We start from the raw sequence: 3,565 nt of genomic DNA on the forward strand, positions 1-3,565 counted from the left end.
AGGGAAGAGAGACAATGAGGAAATGTCTTATAAGATACTGAGGAAATATGACTTCACCTTGGAATATCATAGCCAAACAAACTAGCAGTCAAGGGTGAGATATGTACATATTTGTGTGTGGACACATGTTCTAACCTCCTTTCCTACTCAGAGAACTCGATTTTGTTTGAAAGAGCTAAAAATATTTACTTTTCTATCTTTCCATGCATCTGGCAGTGGTCCTGTGTCACAGTTTGGCCAAGAGAAAAAATCTGCTATGAAGGTTTCTGGAAATACACCTATTTTTTCTGATAAAATAGATGTGGCCAGCTGTTTTTGCTTCTCCTGCCTGATTACTGCCTCCAATGCAGAGATAATCCCAAGAGGTACAGTGGCCATCACGAGATCATGAAGCAGTAACCAGAAAAGCAAAAGTCAACACACAAGTGTGGCAGATGACAAACAAAAGTTAGAGCTTGTGTCTCTAATACTATCACTGACCTGCTACACCAGATACTTCCCTGCTTACTTCACAGCTGTGTGTTGTACAAGGTAAGAAAGAAAAAAAAAAAACTTAAAAAAAATTGCTGTAGTCAGGTTTTCTGTTATTTGCAAGTGAAAGAAAGTATTCTAACAAGTTATCAAAAAAAAAAAAAAACTACCTCCCACACGCCCTTCCTTGGGAAGTTACTAGAAAATGTGCTCCACGAAAACAAGGAATAAACTAAGAAAAATTATGGTGCTCAGAAAACAGGTGATCCAACACAGGAAGGCTGCCAAGAGGGACTTGCAGCATCCTGGTGATGAGAACAGCGCCGAGACAACAGCCATACTGCGTGCCCGAAAAGGAATCCGTTTATATTGGAACAGGAGGAAAAAGAGCTCCAGGAGAGAGAACACCAAGAAAAAACAAATAATGGACAGATTACTTGAGGTGCTTGATAATGTTGAAAGGAATTTAATAGTTCTCTCGGAAAGTTTAGAAGTAGAGACCAGTACACAGGAAACAAAGCAAAACAGTATTTGGGGGTGGGGGGGTGCGGGGGGAGCAATTATTAACTCAAGGAAAAACAAAAAGTTGCAAGAGAGATGAAACGGAGTCATGGAACGCTGGGCGGCTCGATTGTGAAGTGTTTGCAGTCTTCACAACGCAGTCTTCGGAATGCAAACATTGCATATCGCTATTAAAAACGATGGCAACACTATACCAGAAAGTCAGAAAGAAGAACGGCCCGTAGCGGGGGTAGAGTGAGCGAGGCGAAAATGGCAAGGAAGGTGGTCAGAGAGAAAAACAGGGATTAGGTTTCCAGAGGCTTGGATTTTCTTTCCTGAGAGCCATAGAAAGCCACTGGAGAGTTTTAAACAGGAAACGTGCATGATCCAACTCATGCTCAAAAATGAGGACTTTGGCTGTGGCGTTGGGAGGAATACACCGTGTGGGGACAGGCGGGAAAGGCGGCAGACCAGCCGGAGGCTAATGCACTAGGGATGAGGGGCTTCTGCAGAAGAGATAAAAAAAAAAAAAAAAAATTAAAGAAAAAAATTTAAAAAGGAAAAAATGGTGGCCTGGGTTGGGGAAGGCACACTTTAAAAGGGATGCAAGTGGCTTAGATGGGAATGCATTTTGGAGGGTGGCGGCTTATGGAGAGAAAGGGATGACTCGGGGCTGACTTTCCAGGTGTTCACACGACACATCTGGAGAAGACACGATGTCATTACTGAGTGGGGAATCCCCCGGAAGGAATGGATCCAGGAGTAGAGGGTTTGGGTCTGGAGTCTGATTCTGGACCTGATAGGGGTGACATGCCCACTGAACGGTACCAAATAGGCGATTGTTCTGAGGCTCAGCGTAACACACAGGGAGACAAACCCCAGGATATACTCTGCCTTCAACAAGTAATAATTTCTCCTTTTCTCTTGCCAACACAAAGAAACGTTTCATTCTATGTGTGGCTTTTTAAATAACCTCAGTGCTATGATTGGGGGCAGTGATTGAGTTGAGACTTGATACTGAGAACCCAGGGTAAACAAGCGGTGAATCGTGGGATATAACATGTAACCCATTCAAAATGTTTAGTTCTAACTGGCTTTCTATTCTGAGTCATCTCTATCCTAAGGAAAAACTCTCTCCATCAAAGCTGCAGCCATAAAATAATAAAAGCCCCTGGCCCCTATCAAACATTTTCCCATTATTAGTTTGATTTAGTAAACATTTTCCTCTAAAAAAAAATATCCATACTCAGTGGACTTCTGTTTATGTGCATAGAGCCTGTGCCAAGTTAAAGATCACCTCCGGCACACTTAGAAATCGTTTCAATTTTTACAAAGTTCTTTCTCAAGAAACATTCGAAAGGACCAATTTGTACGAGTCTTTCAAAATATTTTTGAGTGCAATTATTTTCATTTACAGGTCACAGAGCTCTTCAGCTAAACAGTCAGAAGTCTCCTTTCTTGGCTTTCTCGACGCTTCTTCACTGCTCTGTGCCATCCTCCTATTTAATCATTCATTTCCAAACCGGTCCTCTCTGCCGTGGGGATTTGAACGAGAGCTGGGTTTTAGCCACATTGCAGTAGATGCGGTGGGGTGGAGGGTAGCTGTGGCAATTACAAAATCAAACGCACCGTAAAGTGGTAACAATTCATGACTGAGGCCGGTTGTTGAAAAAAAGAGATGCCTGTCTTTGCAGAACGATGGAAATTGAGAGTCGGAGGTCTGGGCCGGTCATTCATTGGTAGGCCGACAGCGCCTCTAGCGGCAGAGAGACCACGGCGGCGGCCACGACCAGAGCAAGCTTCGGATTTTTAAAAAGGCACCTGCTGGGTGAGTCCTCATTATGCAAAAGCAAAAGATCCACAGGTACCCCATTTTAAGGCGATACAACTCGGGAAACCCTAGATATATAAAACGGCTATACTATCCGCGCTTTAACTTCTCAAGGAGTCTGTCGCTTCGCACAAGGTTGATTTAAGCGATTATTTATGGCCGAGAAACTGACAGGAGGCGGGAGGCGGAAAAATTCTGCTCAAGTTTGGCCGCCACTGACAACTGGGGAGCGATCCGGAGTTAACAAGAGGAAAGAAAACTAAAGAAGCAGGCGAGAGTCACCTTTTTTTAAAAAATGAAAACCTCTGCGGGACGCACACCTGTGCGGAAGGGGATGCCTCACCTGCGTGCTCACGGCGCGTCCTCCACGCGTATCCGTGGGGGAGACGGGATGGAAAGGGGACTTCAGGGAGGGCTGGCCCCGGGGCGGGGGGGGACTCGCTAAGGGACAGGGGTAAGATGACCCCCACACGCATCACCCCTGGCGACACGTGTAACTGTCAAGACACAGAGAGACGGCCTGGCAAATGACACCCCAGAGGGGGGAGGACTGGGATGCAGCCCCGAGGCTGTACCGTCGGGCTTCGCGCCGGCGGCTTCCCGGCCCAGAGCCAAGCGTTCCCACTTCCGCGCGGGAACTGGCCCCTGGGGGGTCGGGGATGGGGTTCTCCCCACGCGGGGCGCGGGAGCCTGGGGGCCCTGCAGACGCGCCCCGGTGCGCGCCTCGCGGGCAGCCCTGCCACTCGGCGTCTCCCCAGAGCC

The sequence above is a fragment of the Pteropus vampyrus genome, unplaced genomic scaffold (genome assembly GCF_000151845.1).
Source record: "Pteropus vampyrus isolate Shadow unplaced genomic scaffold, Pvam_2.0 Scaffold111, whole genome shotgun sequence".
Taxonomy (NCBI): domain Eukaryota; kingdom Metazoa; phylum Chordata; class Mammalia; order Chiroptera; family Pteropodidae; genus Pteropus; species Pteropus vampyrus.